Source organism: Elgaria multicarinata, chromosome 1 (assembly GCF_023053635.1).
Source record: "Elgaria multicarinata webbii isolate HBS135686 ecotype San Diego chromosome 1, rElgMul1.1.pri, whole genome shotgun sequence".
Classification (NCBI taxonomy): Eukaryota; Metazoa; Chordata; class Lepidosauria; order Squamata; family Anguidae; genus Elgaria; species Elgaria multicarinata.
The window spans coordinates 39,541,630-39,561,991 of record NC_086171.1 but is presented as its reverse complement, the minus strand read 5'-3'; the positions used below and the strand labels follow the sequence as shown (position 1 = coordinate 39,561,991).

Here is a 20,362-nt window from a genome sequence, read left to right as displayed (position 1 = left end):
TGAAGTTTTCTGCCATTATTTGCATAAACTCCCGGTGGCTCGCCCCTGCTGTCCTAGAGAGAGAACCTTGTGTTTTAATGGTCTCAGATGTAAGGAGATGGGGTGGAATTCTTTCAGTCTCTGCTGGTTTTGCAGGCAACCTTTTTCAACTGGTTTAACCACACTGGATCTCTTGCTGGGATGGAGTCCAGTAGCACAGCCTTCCTAGATGTGTTGGACTACAACCCCCAGCCTCCCCCAGCCAGCTTGGGAATGCTGGGAGATGTAGTCCAAAACATCTGGAGGGTATCAGGTTAGCGAAAACTGCATTAACTCTTTATACTGGTGTAGCCCCGATACAATCTCATTGGGCTACATTCCCGAAGAGTAGCCCTTTTAATCTGTAGGAGCAGCAATAAAAAAAATGCATCAAACTACTTTAGCGCCTGTCAAAGACTGACCCAGTTCCTGGCTTCTGGGACTGCAAATCCTGCACCAGATACTACAGTGACCATATAGAAAGGAAGACAAGGCTCCTGTAATGAAGAGGGAATTTCAGCAGGTGTCATTTGTATGCATGCAGCACCTGGTGAAATCCCCTCTTTATCACAGCAGTTAAAGCTGCAGGAGTATAGCTAGTGTGACCAGATACAAAAGAGGGCAGGGCTCCTGAAGCTTTAACTGTTATGATGAAGAGGAAATTTCACCAGGTGCTGCCTGCATACGAATGACACCTGCTGAAATTCCCTTTTCTATACAACTGTTAAAGATACAGGAGCCCTGTCCTCCTTCCCAAATGGTCACCCTAACAGATACCAAACCATTCACTCATTGCTGGGTGGTCCCTCTCCTGCTGTGGCAGCTGAGGGCTAGGCCAGACTTCTTTGATAGGCCTCCCTGGGCTGCAGTTCCCCCACCTGCTTAGCTAATGTGTCATCCGCTTGAACAGTCACCACCAAGGGCATCTCCATACAACGAATGTCACAGCCGTTCCTTCTCATCAGAGAACCCTGGGAACGGTAGTTCCATGTGGTCGGGAGGATACGGGATCTCAAGCAGGCTAAGGCAAGGTTTGCGATGGTGGAAGGTCAGAAGACATGTCCAGCTGAACATATTTGCAGAGCTCTTTTCGGAGTTTGGCGCTCAACACAGCCAGGCATTGGGGGCAGGGCTTATATGCATGCTCATGGCCGCCTCCTCCTTCTCCCCCATTTAGCCCTACATGCAAGCAGGCAGATGCCTGCACAGGGCTTCTGATTCCCAGAATTCCCTCTTGGAAACTAGTTCTGGGAAGAAGAGGAGGAGGAGGCGGCAGGGTGGTGGTGGTAGTGGTTAGGCCTGTAGTGAAAAATTGTGAGATGGGGTGAAAGGAGGAATATCATACACCAGACCCATCACGCATCAATGAAAAACAGTGTCCCCCCCACCCCACCCCGATTTAGGGTCCCCAAAGCTTTTTGGACCCTTTTAGTGTCAAACAAGCTAATGTTCACAGTTTTCACCCTCTGTAGTTTCTCCAGATGCCATTTTTAAATGTTTTGTTTTAAACAAAATAGTATTGCATATGTTGAGTTTTTTAACTGACCCCTGGATAGTTGGGATGCAGTCTGATTTTATGCTTTTTATGGTTTTAAATTTTGTATATTAGCTTTAAAATGTTCAAGGTTTTTAATCTTTGTAAACCGCCCAGAGAGCTTCGGCTATGGGGCGGTATATAAATGCAATAAATAACAACAACAACAATACTGTGGGAAGCGGACATGTGTGGCCCATGGCGGTGGGTGCAAAAAATGCCTCCCCAATCCTCCTGAAGTCAATCACACCTGTTTTAAAGGGAAATGCACATTTTTAGCAGCTGCTGCACCAACTAATTTTGCTGGCTGATTTGGTGGCAGGGCTTCTGCGCTGGTGAGCGTAGGAACACTGAGGCTGAGATGCCCTCCTTTGGCTGGAGCACACACATGTTGCAAAGATATATGTCCCTGGTAAATTGCTGCCTTTGTTCGGTCCCTAGTTTTGCTTATTGAGAACTGTCTTGTTAAAATTGTGCTAGCAAGAATGGGTAGAAGTGTAGGTGTACTTTTGATGTATTTTTAAGGATTCAACTCCCTATTCGCAGTAGGTAGAAGTAAAATCTCAGCGCGGGTGGGTGGATTCTAGGTCTGAGCAGACACGCTCTCCCATTGCCGTGCCCAATTTGTGGTAGCGGCATTTTTGCAGCACATTTCGAGGGCTGGGTGTGCGTGAAACTTACCGGCACGCCTCCTGTCTCCTCGCTCCTGCTGGGCATCATGTTTCATTCCCCACAATGCCTCCCAGAATCAGTTCAAGGGGCATTCTGGGAGAAAAAATGGCAGCCCCAGTGGGCGGTCACCATTTTACACACACACCAATGCTCTTGAGTGCGATGTCATGTCATCTGGAGCATCATGAAGGCTTAAACATGGCAGCCAGGAGCAGTAAGGACCCAAAGGGCACCAGTGAGTGTGGGCCCCTCACCCTTGATATTTCCCCCTCCCCTAGGGTGACCATATGAAAAGGAGGAAAGGGCTCCTGTATCTTTAACAGTTGGATAGAACAGGGAATTTCAGAAGGTGTCCTTTGTATGCATGCAGCACCTGGTGAAATTTCCTCTTCATCGCAACTGTTAAAGTGCAGGACCTATACTAGACTGACCAGATTTAAAAGAGGGCAGGGCACCTGCAGCTTTAACTGTTCTGATGAAGAGGAAATTTCACCGGTTTCCCCATATATAGAAATGACACCTGCTGAAATTCCCTTTTCAGTACAACTGTTAAAGATACTGGAGCCCTGCCCTCCTTTTCATACGGTCACCCTCCCCTGAAATGTAGTTTGACTCCCTCCCACAACTTTCAGCCCTCCCCCCTCAAATTTGGGACTGAAGTTTTAAAAATCTGACAGGGATGCCCGCCCACATGTGCTGTCTTTTTAAAGCCTCCTTCAAGACACCAAGAGTTCAGAAGAACATAAGAAGAGCCACGCTGGATCAGACCAAGGCCTTAGCTAGACGAGAGGTTATCCTGGGCTGATACCCGGGATCGCCCCTGTGCATCCAGATGACGCACAGAGGATCCCGGGCTCAGGCAGGGATAACCCTCCCTTGCCCCGGGATAATGGGCACCACTTTTGGAGCGTGTAGACCGTTCTGCTGCTTTTCCTGGCTAGAGCAATTACTCGCAAGTAGCTGGGAGAAGCTGCGGACGGGGCACAGTGCTCCTCAGGAGTGCTGCAGCCATCAGGGCTAGGGTGGGGGGAGTGGGGAAAGCGATTAAATGTAAAAAAAAGCCACTTACTGAGCACACGAGCGTTCGTGTGCATCACCCCTTTAAGAAGAAAAAAAATGGTGGATGCGGGGGGGGGCTTTCTTGACCTCGTCGCGCCTGACGTGTAGACTACGTTGAGAGCCTGCGATAGTTGCATCGCGGGCTCTCCCCTCCTCACCACCGGATTATCCGGTAGGTCTAGCAAAGGCCCAAGGGTCCATCTAGTCCAGCACTCTGTTCACACAGTGGCCAACCAGCCATCGGCCAGGGACCCACAAGCAGGGCATGGTGCAACAGCACCCTCCCACCCATGTTCCCCAGCAACAGGTGCACACAGGCTTATTGCCTCGAACACTGGAGATAGCCACAACCATCAGGGCTAGTAGCCATGGATAGCCTTCACCTCCAGGAGTTTATCCAACCCCCTTTAAAGCCATCCAAATTGGTGGCCATTACTGCATCGCCTCCCATATAACCTGAGAGTTGATGTTTGGCAGACACCTGACAGTTTTGGAAGAGCTGGAGGAAAGTGTGAGAATGGGGCCGGGTAAGTCTGTAATATCTGCTTGGCTCCCCTAGATGAACTATCATCCTTAGTGTACAATGCCAGATACAAAAATAAGCCCCTTCTAGCCCTGCCTCTATGATCCTGGGCCCTGTCTTCATTGGTGCTGCTCCGCTGCCAAACCCCACAGTATCACTGCTGAGGGGCGGCAGTGAGTTATCTAGACGAAGGGAAGCAGCGCGGGGCTCACTGGGACCGCCTTCTCCCCCTCTCCCAGCTGCCATTGGGAGGTCGTCTTCCACCAGGAATGCCCCCGGTGCAGCACCAGAGCAAAGATAGATGGCGGAAGAGCTGTGCTGAGAGGAAAAGCCGGGGTGGCTCCCCGACCTTTCCGTTGCGCATCATTGTCTCTTTGCTCCGTGGTGGCAGCGAATCGGCAGTTGCGTCATATAACCAACGCAGCGCTGATTCGGAGCCACCGCAGGGCAAAGACGACATTTGGACACCGGCCCCAGGCCCAGTGCTGCCATAGAGGCAATTCAGGTGGCCGCCTAGAGCGCCAACCAAACGGGGGCGCCGAACAGCGTACCCGGAAGCTGCTCTCCTAGAGCGGCTTCCGGGTGTGCTGTTCCAAAGCCGCCGCCCCAGCTGCCGCCCAACCCCAGCGTCCTGGCTCCTTCAAAGCCAGGATGCTGGGGTTGGAGCTGACCGGCCCGCAGGGGGGAGCAGCAGCAGCAGGGGCAGCCGGGCGGGGGGCGGCCTCGGCGGCCCCTTAGCAGTGGCGGCGGCGGCGGCTCCTCACGTCCCGGCGGTGTCGGCATCGGCTGTGAGGGGGTCGGTGGGCCGGCCCACGGCGTCGGCGTCCCCACCCTGCGTCGCCGGCGTCGCCGCGCCTCGCCTTGCCCCGGCCCGGCTCTCGCCCACGATGCGCTCCTGCCCCTCAACCCCAGCGTCCTGGCTTCAAAGCCGGGAACGGGAGAGAGTGGGCGGGCGAGCGGGCGGGGGGAGCAGTGAGTGAGCGAGTGAGCGGGGGGCGGCGGCTTCAGAACGCGCCTGCCTAGGGCGCAATATAGTCTGGCGCCGGCCCTGACCGGCCTGGAGGACAAAGAGAGTGGAATACGGCCATTCCGCTCCTTGGGGATTTCAGTTATGAGAACTTGATGTGTCCGTTTCTCCTGCATATACATAGCATCTTTGGGATAGTGTTGTCCACGTGCTCCTACCTTGCTCCAAGCTATGGTAGCAATGTGTTTGTTTGTGTGGGGGATCAAGCATAAAGACACCAGCCTGATGCACTGCCCAGTGCAGAACCTGTCTGCATTATAGCAAGGATTAGTCCAGCATGGTTCAAGAGAGACCCATGTGTCTCCCGCCCCAATTAGAGTCAGAGTGCACCGCAGGCCTAGATCTGTCACTCTGGAAGTTTGCTTTTTCTACCGATGCCAACTGGCCTGTCTGGCAACTGACCGAATTGGTCTGCCTGCCTGTTCTTTTGGAAGGCCGGTTGCCTCCCCGGCCGTGTGCAGCTCAGAGGCTCTGGTCTTCTGTTCAAAGCAAATTCTTAATTATTCAACTCTAAGCCGCCCCCTGCCCCTGCCCTGGTAAATAAAACAAAGGATCTGTATTCAGGACAGCTGCTGACTTGGCTTGCCCGAAGCAAACTGAAATAGGAGCGTCCTGAGCAAAGTGCCAAAGGCATCACAAGAAAACTCCGCTAAGGGGAAATGCTCAATAGGTGCTGGGGGTTTTTTTGTGTTTTTTTTTTTGGAGGGGGGGGGCGGTGTACGGAAGAACAGCATCCTACTGAAAAGGCAATTTTTTAGAAAGAAAAGTCATGGTATGGAAAAGGGCATTGCCACGACAACCAGGCAATTCTCCTTGAGTTTGAAAGACTTGTCGATTCCTTTTTAAATACTTCTTGGCTGCAGTTCCAGTAACCACTTAAGCGAGGGTACCATAAGCTTTAACTCCCACCGTCTTCAAAAGCACAAAATCGGCTTTGATATCCTGAACTAAGCTTTACTGGAGACTGCCCTAGGGTTGTGCACGCATGCAAATAACCATAAAAATAAGAATAACGACAACGTATTTTTAGAATGAAGCCCACTTTAAAGTCAAGTGGAAATGACCCTGCTGTCTCGTTTTTAAATTATTTTTATTTAGTAAACTCCCATCTGTTACAACAGCATCTCAGGTGTAAGGGACCCTGGGACAGTACATTTTCCCAAGTCTCCCAATGTTTTTAATAGGAAGCCAGGAGACTTGGGACATGCAGTTTCTAGGACATATTATGTCCATACTGAGAGGAAGGACTCAGGCGGCCTGGAAAAACTACATTTCCCAGGATCCTTGATGCCTGGGGCACTGCCATCACACTGAACCATCTATGATGGATGAATGGGTGTGTGTGTGAAGGAGATTCTTTTTGCCACTGCAGCAGCCAGATTAAGGGGGGAACTAGGTTGCATTTCCACACAAATTTAGAACTGGGGGGACGACTTCTCTAGCGTCACTCCTAATTGCCAGCCAGATTACAAGCTAGCGGCCGCCGTAGGGACTCAGCCCTCACTAATGCTAAAATATTATCAAGCTTTGGGGGAAATAATCTGAAAGATTTTCTGAAGGCATCTCACTTTTGAAGCCAAGCAGCGTTCGGAGCTCAATGGCACCAACGTTTTGCTAATACTTACCATTTCTAAACAAGCCATCAAACATTGTGAGTGCTTGTTTATTTGCGTGGGAAGTGGGTGGATGGACGGGCGAAGGCGAAGGCTGGGAGAAGCCATGAGAAAGAGCAAAGACCTAAATGCAAGTAACCTCATCTGTTCAGTTTTTAAAAAGAGAATGTTTAAAACAAGCCTAAGATTACATTTAATAAATAAATAAATTAGAATGTAAGTGGCCAAGAACTTGCCAGTTATTCAAATGCCTTAGCCTTCATGGCCATGGGCCAAAATACTGGACTCTTGGGCCGTAGCTAGACCTAAGGTTTATCCCTGGATCGTCCAGGGGTCAAACCTGTTCATCTAGGTGACACACAGGGGATCCAGCGCTCAGGCAGGGACAAACCCTGGATGATCCCAGGATAAACCTTAGGTCTACCTACGGCCTTGGAATGGGTTTATTTCTTCCTGAGTAGAATATGGTAGAGGGCTACTGCGACATAACACACCGTTGCACTAGGCCCATCGCATAAACCCTCCTCAGGCCTAGTGCCACCACTTGAAAACCTGAGTGAGGGTTAATTAAAACTTTTCCCCTAGCTATTAGGGAAACGGGTTTAATACAGGATCTGCTCTAAATACGTATACTGTGGGAATACTCTGGTGTGGGTGTTTAATAACTGTAAGGCATGTAAATAACGCCAAGCTGACACGTGGTATTTGGCAGCTAACAAAATAATAAGTTTATTGTTATTTAAAAACTTTAAATGAAAATATAATACTTTCAATCCTGCCTAATCTAAACTCTCCACACACCAACCACCTCATGCTCTTCACACCAGTCCTAAGTCCCTAGAATCCAAACTCCTCAATAAACAACTCTCTCTCACTCACTCCTCAAACGCCCAACACTCTCCTTATATACTCCTCTTCCTCCTCCTACCTATTACATCATAAACCAGTTCTAACATTCCCTATTTACCAGACATACTAAGCTAGACATGTACAAGATACTCAATTTTGGGGTAACGCCACAGCTACCTGCATGCATTTCTCTCTTATACCTTGGTAAATGGAAGGGCCAAAAGCTGACTTAAAAAACAGCGGCGGTATGAACATGGAAAGTTCAGGGATGAGACCCAGGCCTTAGCTAGACCTGAGGTTTATCCCAGGGTCGTCCCAGGGTCGTCCCTGCCTGCTCCCGGGATATCCTGTGTGTCATTTACATGAACAGGGATGGCCCCGGGACGATCCCAGGATAAACTTTAGGTCTAGCTAAGGCCCTAGACAGAATAGCTCCAAAGGAGACCAGGCTATCAGGAGCCCACCTTCCCCAACCTGGCGCCCTTAACAACCCCCATAATCCCTGACCATTGGCCATGTGGGTTGATGGGAGTTGTTGTCCAAAACATCTGGAGGGCACCCAGTTGGGGGCAGTTGGTCTAAGGTAAGCCAGGGGCCAGGCCTGAAGAGCAAATCAGAACCAATGGACAGTCCAGGGGGCAAAATCAAGGAGCAATCCAGAAGCCAGGACCAAAGATTGATTAATTGATTGAAACATTTAAATACTACCTACTCAATATAGATCTCTGGGCAGTTTTCAAAATCTTACCTTGGATACAGAAACATGCCAGATCATGTTGCCTAAGCAAAGCTGAACTGGAATGGGAAGCCTTATTCCACACCTTCCTGCCCAGAAAGATCCAATAGTCAGCCTGGTTGTGGGGGGGTCAATCCAGGGCCTGAAGGTACTGCACTGAGAAGGTGCAGTTCAGTGGCCTGCCACAGGAGGCACCAATCCACAGATCCTACAGTGCTTTGCAAAGGCCCGTACCACTTGCCTCCTGACTGGGATCCAGTTTCTTTCTATAGCATCCTTTTGAGGCGTGCACTGAGCTACTTTACAGTTCTGATGTCCTGTGTTCTGGTGGCAAGGCAATGAGATACATTAGCCTGCAAGAGGCCGCTATGGGCTGGTGGCCACCCAAGCCACCATTTTGGCCAAACTTGGGTTTCCTACATCCAGGCTGGCTGGCTGTTGCTGCTGCTGTACCCATTCATTCTTTCTTCTCTGGGTTGCAGTGCAAGCAATTCAGACTTCAAATCAAATTTCCTAATTTTGATGTGTGTGGATTATTATTATTATTATTATTATTATTATTATTATTATTATTATTATTATTATTTCAATTCATATTTTGAAAGAATATCAAGTTTGATATTGGGCAAAGTTTGGTTTTAGTTCTCTGGCAGTTCTCCACTGTGCCAGTGGTTTCAATTGAAATAACTGGAGGGCAGCTCCACTTGACAGTTATCCTGGTTTTATACTGGTTGAACTTTCACATATGCCCTCAAAGAAGCCTAGAAATTATAGTTTCTTGAGGTGCTTAGAATTCTCTGTTGGGGATCTGTAACCCCACTCACAGGACTAGAGTGGGGCATTAGAAGTCATTTAGGACTGTGATCCCATACACACGTACCTGGGAATAAGCCCCATTAAACCCAATGGGGCTTCCCTCTGAGTAGACATGAATAGGGTTGCATTTTAAGGATCAAGCTACACATTGTGTTAATTGCGTAGTGTGTAGCTGACGATAATCTTTTATTTTTCTCTAGAATAAGGGCACATGGCACTGATTCAGATTAGGACCACTGTGCACCAGGAGGATTCACTATCGCAAGATGTAGTGATGGCCACCAATTTGGATGGCTTTAAAAGGGGGTTGGATATATTCCTGGCGGAGAAGGCTATCAATGGCTACTAGTCCTGATGACTATGTGCTATCTCCAGTATCAGAGGCAGTAGGCCTATGTGCACCAATTTCTGGGGAACATGGGTGGGAGGGTGCTCTTGCATTCATGTCCTGCTTGTGGGTTCCTGGTCAACAGCTGGTTAGCCACTGTATAAACAGAATGCTGGACTAGATGGACCCTCAGTCTGATGCTTCTTATGTTCTTATGATTAAACCTTCTCCCCAGCTTTTCGTACCATTGTGTGGGAGAATTTAAAAACAAAACAAAATACATTGTCAATGGAGATTTCCCCCCTTCTTTTAACCCCTCCCTGTGAAATGGGGAATTTCAAGGAAAATGTGTATGCATGGGGTGTGTGTGTGTGGACTCGGCCTGTACTCTGTCCCGGATAATTTAAACTGGATTCCTGCACTGAGCAGGGGGTAGGCGGACTTGATGGCCTAAATAGGTCCTTCCAACTCTATGATTCTATGATCATCATGCTGTCAGGACTAGAGATGTAAAATTCCCGGAAATTTTGAAGCCATGGAAAAAAACCAGTTTTCCCCCATTTTTTTCTTGGGCGGGGGGAACGGTTTTTCCCATTTTTTTCAGGGGGAAACGGAAATTTTTGGAAAAATTGTAATAATGCAATATTAGCACTTTTTACAGATTGAAAGTCACTTTGTTACTTTAGGAACATAAAATGTAATTATGTCCAAGTTGGTTTGGCATAAAATTATTACATTTGGTATATTAAAAGTAGTGTATTCAAACAATTATTACAAATTTAATTTACTTTTTTTGGTAACAAATGGAGCTACAAGCTCCTGAACTGTTAGGAACACCTGAACTGTAAGGAACCTCTTTGGTTCTGCCAGTTTATGAGGAGCAGGCAAAAAACAACAACTGAAGAAACCACCAACATTAGTAACAAAGAAAATTATGTTTCCGCTAGTCCTCCAGTGTCAAGACATAAAGGCCCCATTCCCATAAAAAGAACTGAGAAAAAAGGGGGAACCAAGATTGAATGAATATGCATGAAATTTAATCAGACTCATTTTCTGACCTATAGCTATCAGTATTAGTTTCAGTCTCTGCTTCAGTGGCAGTGCTGCCCCCTAGAGGCAGAAATGCATCTTCCTCTTGCATTTGAGAGTTGTAGTCTCAGTTTGCAACCTAGGACTTGCTTGTCCTTGGTGCACAGATATTGTAATAATCTGATACCGTACAGTTTTTAGAAATCATTTGGAGAAGTAAATATCTGAACACCTTGTCTTAAACATTTTATTCATCATGCTAAAATAAAACATCTCGTAATCTGTGTTTTTTTTTCTGTTTTTTTTTTCAATTTTTCGGAAAAAAACCAAAAAAGGCTTCAGGGAAAAATGAGAAAAAACCATTTTTTTTTCGAATTTTTCCAGTTTTTTCCCGGGCCTTCACATCTCTAGTCAGGACATGGGCCAAATTGAACTAGGCATTACAGACATGGAAGAGGTCCTTGACACGGGGCTGCCATTTTCTGTGGCAACGTTTCGCCTTTAGTTAAAACTTCGCAAATACCATGAGACACTCCCAATTCAGAAAGATTTCTAGATTGACCCTTTAGATCTGCACACCCCAGATTTCCCCAAGGTGGTGCTGGGATTAGCTGGGGGATGCTGGGATTTTTAGTCTCACACATCTGGAGGGCACCAGGGTGGAGAAGGATGGCATGGCTCAGCCCATCTCATGGTTGCTTGGATTAATTGGACTTCCCTCGGGCGGATGCATTTGTTATGTTAAATGCAGGTTCCATCAGAAAATAATGGCAAGCTCTCATTAGTTTCACTACGGCTACAGTTGAAACCTACTGTGTTAATCAGGCCGCATGAAGGGCTGCCGACTACAGAATGTTAGAATATCCTCTAGGCAGGTCTTTCAAGCATATGGTTAAATGCCGATAAAACCTAACACTGTTAGTTGCCGTTGGGTTTCTTCATCTGCTGCAGTCACACTTGCAAGGATCTCTTTGCCTGACAGTGGAAAGCATTGGATGCTGCAGTTGTATCTTATTTCTCATGACTGGAAGCTTTGAGGGAGACGCTAAAACCTTGGAGAGCCAAGCAACTCCTTATGTGTATTAGCTACCAAAAGCTCTGGGTGGGTGTAAAACATCCTATTGCAACGGCGTCTGACATTTGCAGTGTAATCCTGTGCATGTTTTACTTAGAAGCAAGCCCTGCTGAGTTTAACGTCTCTTACTCCCAGGTATGTGTGTATAAAGGTTTGAGGCCTACATAGGCAAGGTAATAAAGTCACGCTTAGTGGCCTGGAGTTTGTTCTGTTGGGAGGGGGTATCCCTGAGAGGAGTAGTTTCATTCCTCTAGTTAAGTTTTATTTCTTCAAGATTGAAACAGTGCTTTCAGCTTTGGAGGAAGAGGAGATGAAAGGAGAGAGCCTGCTAGAGAAAGACCAGACCATAAGGAAAGAGAAGAAAGATTCAGCTTGAAGAAGTCTAGGTGCAGCTTAGGGTAAAAGAACTTGCATTTTTGCAACTTTTATTTTATTTTAGCGCCTTCTGAATTACTCAGCTCTATTGTCTAAATACATTTATTGTAATTTGGTTGTTTTAATTCATTAGTAAACTGTTACGTTAAGAGTCTTGAGTGTCACTCGCCCCACATCTACAGCCTAAACCCCATGTTCCTGTAAAGAGGAAGGTAAAAGAAGGAAAGTGGGACTCTTGAGGAGGCACAGAAATCCTTAAAGAGTTGCTGACAGATGGTGGGGTGAGCAGTGGGATACCGATAAAGGTGGAATTTGGCACTCCCAAAATATATAAGATTTTACCAATAGAGCTGACAAGGCAGTGTATTTTGTTTTTGGGTCTGCAGATTAGAAGAGAGGATAACAAGATGAGCCAGTATCTGTCTATGAACAAAACTTCCCCGATTTAACAATGCAAAAAGAACAATTTTCTTTGTGATGATAAAACTGTAGAAGGAACCCTGATTGTGGTCTTGATCAGACGAAATTGCTCAACAATCACTCCTTCCCAAAGCCAGCTCACACAAGATTGCCTTTGCAGCACCCTGCTCCTGCCAAATAGCTTGCCTGACTTGTCCAGCACAAGCAGAATTGCAGCCGTACTCCTTTGAAACAGAAGTTGAGCATTCAGAGAAGGGTCTGGGAATCAACTCAAGGGGCCACGCCCCTCCAGGCCCTGCTGTGGCTGCATCCCAGAGTGAGGGGGATCCTCCACTCCTGTGTAAATGCAAAGCATCAAATGTAGGGTGACCAACTGTCAGGATTTCCCCGGATTTGTCCTGGTTTTTGTTCTTTCCATGGTGTCAGGGGGGATTTTCTATAATTTTCAATAATGTCTTGGAATGACACACCTTCCCCTTTAAGGCTGCCATTAGCATGGCAGGAGGGAATGACATGCTTTCTTGAGGCACATCATTCCCCCACCCTGAGCTCCAATTGAGGTCTTAAAGGGGAAAGTGGCTCATTCGTGGACATTATAGAAAAGGCCCCAATTGGAGTGGATGGTGGTGGTGCAGAATGAAATCCTTTCCCCTCCTCCACTCCAATCGGGTTCTTTAAGGTGGCGGAGGAATAACGTACTTTCTGCAGGACTCAGAAAGCTGCTTCCCCCCACACACACACTAGGTGTCCTCTTTTTTGGTTTCCCAAATATGGTCATCCTAATCAAATGGTACATTTCTTTCCTTAAATCATGGTGATCAAGAACTGCTGTAGGCATCCATCAGGGCATAAAGGCTCTCCTTCGAGAGCTCTCACCCTTTGGCTTCAAAGTGGTCAGGTTATAGCACTATCAGAAAGAAAAATGCTCAGGCTAGGTACTCAAAGTCCATCAGTTTGTTCCGTACGCCTCTGTCGGTGTATCATGATTCTCACTGGTAACAGGACTGAGAACTCTGCGAGCCTCGGATATTCCTTGAGGGAACGCGGTGAACTAAGAGCAGGTGCAACACTTGTACCGCTCTCGTGTGTCCTTGGATATGGAAAGGAACAATCAGCTCTTTATCAATCAATACTCTCTTTGCAAGCAAGGGACCACCCTAAACTAAACAACTTTGCGCTGTGGATCATGAAAGTTTTGGCTATTGTGCTAGCTGGATTTCAGATGGGTAAGCTAAAAATCCTTCTAAACATGAGAATATAAGAAGAGCCGGGCTGAATAAGACTAAAGGCCTATTTATTATTATTATTATTATTATTATTATTATTATTATTATTATTGATTTATATAGCACCATCAATGTACATGGTACTGAATAGAATGCTATTTAGTTTAGCATTCTTACTACAGTGGACAACCAGCTGCTGGTGGGAAGCCCAAGGCAGGACATGAATGCCTTTGCACCCTCCCATTCATGATCCCACTCAGTAATCGCCTGGAACGCTCTTCCAGAACATTTGAGAACTACAAGTTCAATCGCAGCTTTTAAAGCTCAACTAAAAACTTTTCTTTTTCCTAAAGCTTTTAAAACTTGATTTTGTTCTGACTTTTATACTGTTAGTTTTACCCTACCCTGTGCCTGTTTGCATTCTCTTCCCCTCATTATTGTTTTATTATGGTTTTATTAGAATGTAAGCCTACGCGGCAGGGTCTTGCTATTTACTGTTTTACTCTGTACAGCACCATGTACATTGATGGTGCTATATAAATAAATAATAATAACAATAATAATGTAAAGGAATAATAATAATAATAATAATAATAATAATAATAATAATAATAATAATAATTTATTATCTGCCTCTCCCTCTGGATTGAGGTGGGGAACAATATTAAATACAAAAAATCCATAAAATGCATAAAGTTGATTATAAACATATAAACTGATACAATACTAACAATCAGACATCTTTAAATTCACCTGGGTAGGCCTGCCAGAAGAGATCAGTCTTTATGGCTTTTTTAAACTCAGAAAGGCTATTATATTAAGTTGATGAATCTCCTCCAGCAGGCCATTCCACAGTCTGGGAGCAGCAGAGGAAAAGGTCCTCTGGGTAATACCTGTCAGCCTAGTTTTGGCTGGCTGAAGTAAGTTCTTCCCAGAGGACCTGAGTGTGCTGGGTGGATTGTATGGGAGAAGGCGAGCCCGCAGGTAGCCTGGACCCAAACCATGTAGGGCTTTAAAGGTGATCACCAACACTTTATACTTCGCCTGGAAACTAATTGGCAGCCAGTGAAGTGATTCTAAAATTTGTGTAATGTGGTCACCCCTAGGTGTACTGGTGGTGACCAAACTGACTGTCGTATTTTGAACTAGTTGAGATTTCCAGACTAGGCACAAAGGTAGCCCTATGTAGAGCGCATTGCAGAAGTCGAGCCTCGAAGTTACCAGTGCATGTACTACCGACTTTAGGTTTACCAACTCTAGGAAGGGTCCTCTGATAATAGAGGTTGTATACAGCCGTTATTAGTAGCAGCCATTGATAATCTTTTCCTCCATTCTATGGGGCTACTAGACGTGGGGCTTTGCTAGACCTGCCGGCTTATCCCGGCAGGGAGGCGGGGCGGCAGCGCGCTGATGTTAGTGCGCGCCGCCGCAGCTTCCAAACGCCGGACGCGCAGGGACGTCGGATCCCTGTAGCGTCCGCCATTTTTTTTTTTTTAGTTTAAAGGGGCCGCGTGCGGCCCGAAGACTCTGGACTGGTAAGTCCTTTTTTTAAAATGGGGGGGGGGAAAGGATGGCAAGGGGGGATGGCAAGGGGGGAGGGTGGGTGAGAGAGCACTGCGTGCCGTCGCCCGAGCAAGCAGGCGAGTGGCGCTTGCCCGGGCAAGGCCTGGCATGGGATGGCATTGCCCGGGCAAGCGACGCTCGCCTGCCCTCCCCCCTTACCATGCCCCCTTGCCATCCTTCCCCCTGCCCCTCTCTTCCCCCCCCCCGGGCTGATGGGCACAGCGCTCGTATGAGCGTTGTGCCAGGTCCGCAGCTTTTTGCGGCTACTCGCGAGTAGCCGCAAAAAGCCGTGGACCTTCCTAGACGTTTTGCAGCTCCGGCCTGAGGCCGGGGCTGCGAAAAAGGCACGCCATAATCGACTTTGCTTATGGCGTGTTGGAGGAGGCCTCAGTGCGGCCTAGGCCCGGATTCCCCTGTGCGTCATGTGGACGCACAGCAGGGAAACCGGGTCTCAAGGCGCGCTAAGGCCTCGTCTAGGAACGCCCTTGGAATACCATGTCTTCATTGCACACACACACACCCAAAAAATGGGATATTGTAGAATTCGAAAAAGTGCTGCAAGGGTAACTTAAATGATCAAAGGGCTGGAGCAACTCATAGAATCATAGAATAGCAGAGTTGGAAGGGGCCTACAAGGCCATCAAGTCCAACCCCCTGCTCAATGCAGGAATCCACCCTAAAGCATCCCCGAAAGATGCTTGTCCAGCTGCCTCTTGAATGACTCTAGTGTGGGAGAGCCCACAACCTCCCTAGGTAACTGTTTCCATTGTTGTACTGCTCTAACAGTCAGGAAGTTTTTCCTGATGTCCAGCTGGAATCTGGCTTCCTTTAACTTGAGCCTGTTATTCCGTGTCCTGCACTCTGGGAGGATCAAGAAGAGATCCTGGCCCTCCTCTGTGTGACAACCTAAGAAGAAAGGTTACCATATCTCAAATTGTTTAGATTTTGTTTTTAAAAGGCAAATAAGGGGAGATCTAATAGAGTTGACAAAATTATGCGTTGTTTAGAGAAAGTGGACAGAGAGGCATTTTTCTCCCTCTCTTATAGTAATAGCAATGTCCATAGTTTAAATATGTGCAGTGTGAATAATTCTTTCTGTTTACCTGCTCTGAATGGAGATGACCCCTTGCTTCGTGGGATGACCCATTGGAAAGCTAGAGCCAGTGTCAAGGGACCACACAGAGATGGGGTGGGATGAGGGCATTATTTAGAGAGGGCATCTAAGCTTGAGGTCTTTTAGTGGGGTGAAATGAGGGGAACAGGGCAGAACATGGGGGATGGCTAGAACAAGGTGGGTGCACTCGCCTTGGAGTGTGAAAGACTGGTCTAATTCAGGTTGTTTTATGAATCCAGGCTAGCCAGGATCCTTCTCAATCGGATTTCAAAGCCTAATTCCAAATTGTGTGTTCAAATCTGGCTTCAGACAGGAACCTTGATTAGCATAAAACATGTTTCAGATGTGGTGTTGAAGATGGAATCCTGTGCATGTTGAGAGGGGGCGGGGGGGCGGAAGTCCTGCAATTCTCAGCATGCCCCATCCATCTATGCTTTTTGCTTCTTCGGCCTAAACGTATATAGAATTCCATCTTTAAAACATGGTTGCCGCTAACAAGGGAAGGGAGGAATTTGTGCAAGAGAGGGGAAGAGGTAGACAAAGTGGTGTGTGTGTGTGTGTGTGTGTGTGAGAGAGAGAGAGAGAGATTTGAGGCTGTGAGAAGGGCACCCTTCTTTGTCAAATCTGAAATGGTTATTCGTTAATCTGTTGCAACAAAACAATAAAGATACTTGTGGGCCCTTAACGGCTAACTGATTTCATGTGCCATTAACTACTTATTATTATTATTATTATTATTATTATTATTATTATTATTATTATTATTATTTATATAGCACCATCAATGTACATGGTGCTGTACAGAGTTCATGGACTAGAGCCCACTTCATCAGATGTATAGAGTATGCTGAGTCAGAAAATATAAAGGCATTAGGGGGGGAGGGGAGAAAGAAATTATAAACACTGTAGTCAAAAAGGCCATGAAACGTGGGAGGAACTGCCTGTGACATTTCTATGCCAAGTTTAGCATTTCTGTGCAAAGCTTGCTGAAATACATGATAAGTACAGGGGCCATTCACAGGATGATAGCACAATCCTTTGAGCTTTCATATGATATTACTTCTTTTTATATTATTTTTCTTTGTGTAGCTTTTAGATTTAGGGAGAGAAGGCGAAATGTGTGTTTTAAAAAGGCTTCCATTCTCCCTCCCTCTTAACATTGTGTAATAGTAATCATAAAAAAGATAGTTATATGAGGGGTTAGGGTTCCTTTCAGGGCCCATGGACACATACGGTAATTTAATGAAAGTGTCATGGGCACCACCACAAAATGGCTGTCGTGGGAGGTGTGGCTGGTCACAAAGGACAAATAACCTACCCAAAAGACTGAGTACAGGGCGGAGAAGAGGTGTGAGCCCCCAAATCACCTTTGAACTCTCAGTTTTCAATGCCAGCATAAACCTATTTCTCAGATCGTAAACTCTTCCTCTCCATCCCCTTCCTCTGCCAGCAAGACATTCTCCCCCATCATCTTTTCTCTCTCACTCTGGTTTACGACTGTCAAAGAAATCAGTTTTTTGGGGTGGAGCTCAGCTCAGTGACCTTTCCTAGACTCAGCTACCGACTTCATTTTGGTTCCTACAGCGGCGCCCTGCTCAATCTCCAGTGAGTCGGGCCAGTTTGTGGACTTCCTGGAAAGTTTGCACATTGGGGGGGGGGGGAAGGTTCTGCAATTTGCCAAAAGTTCTGAGCTGCCTGCCCAAATTATGGCTGAATTCGCTCAAACTGTGAGCAAATTTGCGCAAATGATGGCCGAATCTGTGCGATTTGGGCACATTCGGCTGTAATTCACGCACATTGCAGAAATGTCCACCCCCCCTCCCGAAATGTGCAAAGATGTTCCTGGCATTCAGGGAACAGCCTACAGCTGAGATCGCTGATGCAAAGTGAGACGTACTTGCTGCAGAGCTCCGGGAAGCTGAAAAGAACTGGATTTCCCAGTGATGGACAGCCTCATTTGGATTACTGTCCTTAGACACCTCTCTCTCTCTCTCTCTCTCTCCCACACACACACACACACACCTCCAGTCACTTCGCAGAGTATCAAGTTATGTGTCTGTCCCATGTTGCCTATCTTTGCAGTCCTCTTGGCTTTTCATGAGTCCCGTTTGTTTTAGCGGCATTGTTTATTTTTTGATCTTTTGAACGGTCAATGGCTGCCGCAGGAGCACCAGGTGGGAAAGGCTGTCAGGATACAAATCTCAGCACAGTATTTGTGGTTTCACGGAGATGGCTTTTTTCAGACAATGCACTCGTAATAGTTCTTTCTGTATGGAAAGATTAAGTTACCAAAGCACATGACGCCATTGTCTGTCTTTTCCTGTGGTCACTCTTGTCCCCAGGGATGGAGAGGCTGGTTGGGTTCTCTCTTCCCATGGAGCAAGACACTGCAGTTTCGCTTTCTCATCTGAGAGAGACATAATTTTTCCCCTTCCTCACCAAAACACTTTAAGATCTGGCGGGAATATTTTATCTCCAGAGGCTTATGTTAGAGCTGACTTTTTTTTCCCTTCACAAATTCAAAACTCAGCGTTTTAAGATCTGAAACTTTGAATTTAAAATGTTTTCAAATATCGCATATTGAGAACTGAGGGCTACCAGTAAAAACAAACGCTGAAATCTTAAATGTTTTACTGTTACATCTAGAGGGCTAAATTGTCAATAACCCACCAAATTCCATAATGTAACACCTTGTTTCTCGCCTAGAATTCCCTAAATCAATCTGCACACATAAAGAATGTTGGGCAAAGTATAAAATGTAAATTCAGATGTTGGAAAGTCCATTAATGTTAGAAGAATTTGCATGAGGATCCTGTCCCCCACCCTCAATCCCCTTTCATCTGTCTCATAAGAGCTGCAGAATTCTTAGGTTTGAGACTGGTTGGATACCCCATCTTTTGACGTGTTCCTCACCCTGGTGCCCTCCAGATGTTTTGAATGACAACTCGCAGCATTCCTGACCATTGGCCATGCTGGCTGGGTCTGATGGGAGTTGACATCCAAAACATCTGGAGGGGCCCAGGTTGGGTAAGGCTGATCTATGCAGTTTGGAGGTTATGTGTTGGAACTGTAGATGTGTTGAAATCCTTTCTTACTTCACATGTCCCAAGACAGATTTCCTGCTTACCACCATTAACTTGATGTTGACTGGGTTCGCACAACATGCTAACCCACACATGGACCTTAGCTAGACCTAAGGTTTATCCTGGGATTGTCCCGGGGTCGTCCCTTCCTGCTCCTGGGATCCCCTGTGTGTCATTTACATGAACAGGGATGACCCCGGGACGATCCCGGGATAAACCTTAGGTCTAGCTAAGGCCACAGTGGTTGAGTGTGGGTTGCTGTTGAACTGTGGGTTGTTTGCTGAACCATGGGTTAGCATGATGGCTGAGCTCAGTACATTTTCTGCAGGGTGGCTTGTTAACCATGCAGGGTGGTTTATTTTTTATTAAACAAGCCCCCTTGAGAACCCCCTGTTGTTCGGTTGTTCAGGGTGGTTAACAACCCTCACTGCATGGTTAACAAGCCACCCTGGGGCAAATGTCTCTGGTTTAGACAACACACTAACCCACAGTTCAACAACAACCTGCACTCTACCACTGAGTGTGTTGCGTGAACATCCCCGTTGGCTGTCCACTTGCATGGACCTTCTGCTTGGAGCAGATGTGTTATCTTCCTCAAGATTGTTCTGCTCAATGCCTGGGCCCTGTCCAATATTCAAGGCTGGCTGATTTTATGGGATCCTCACTCCATTCCTTCAGGAGATGCCACCATTATCGTCCCCTTCAGCTCATCACAAGGAGCTCACATGTAACAATTCCCGTCCCCTGAAGTCTCCCCATTTTATGGGGAGTCACTGGTGGTGACCAGTCACTGGTGGTGACTCCCCACCAGTCACATTATTTGGTCAGCCTACAAAACTGAAAGCTACAGGGGTCGGTGTTCAGGAAGAGTGTTCCTACTCTGCCCCAAGACACAAGTCATGACTCGAATGTCTTTGCCCCTAGGTCCGTGGTTTTCAAACATTGTAATGGGTTGCCCTCAGGAGCACATCAAGGCTTCCTCAATTAAAAGATCAGTAACAGTGGACAAGAAAGGAAGCTCACCCACCACTGCCGACCTTCCCTGGCAGTGCGTAGCTGCAGGAGAGTTTGGTTGCGTGTTTCATGGTGCTCTCTGAGTTCACAGTACACTTAATCTTGCGTTAATGCACACTTTGCATGGTGCAGTAGCCTTGCTGAAGCTAAGCAGGTCCGGGAATGATCTGTATCTGGATGGGAGAACCCCTTGGTGGCCTTGTATACACTCCCTTGAGCCCCATCAGGGAAGAAAGGGGAAATATAGTGTGTGGGTGGGTGGGGGGAGGATTTTGATGGCGGGGCCCA

At 46.8% G+C, this 20,362-nt stretch overlaps 1 protein-coding gene across 1 annotated transcript in view; it reads left to right on the top strand.

The window, feature by feature from the left end:
- LOC134398778 (sodium channel protein type 5 subunit alpha-like) overlaps positions 1-20,362 on the top strand; it is a 297,293-nt gene that overhangs the window by 28,955 nt on the left and 247,976 nt on the right. The window lies entirely within an intron of this gene.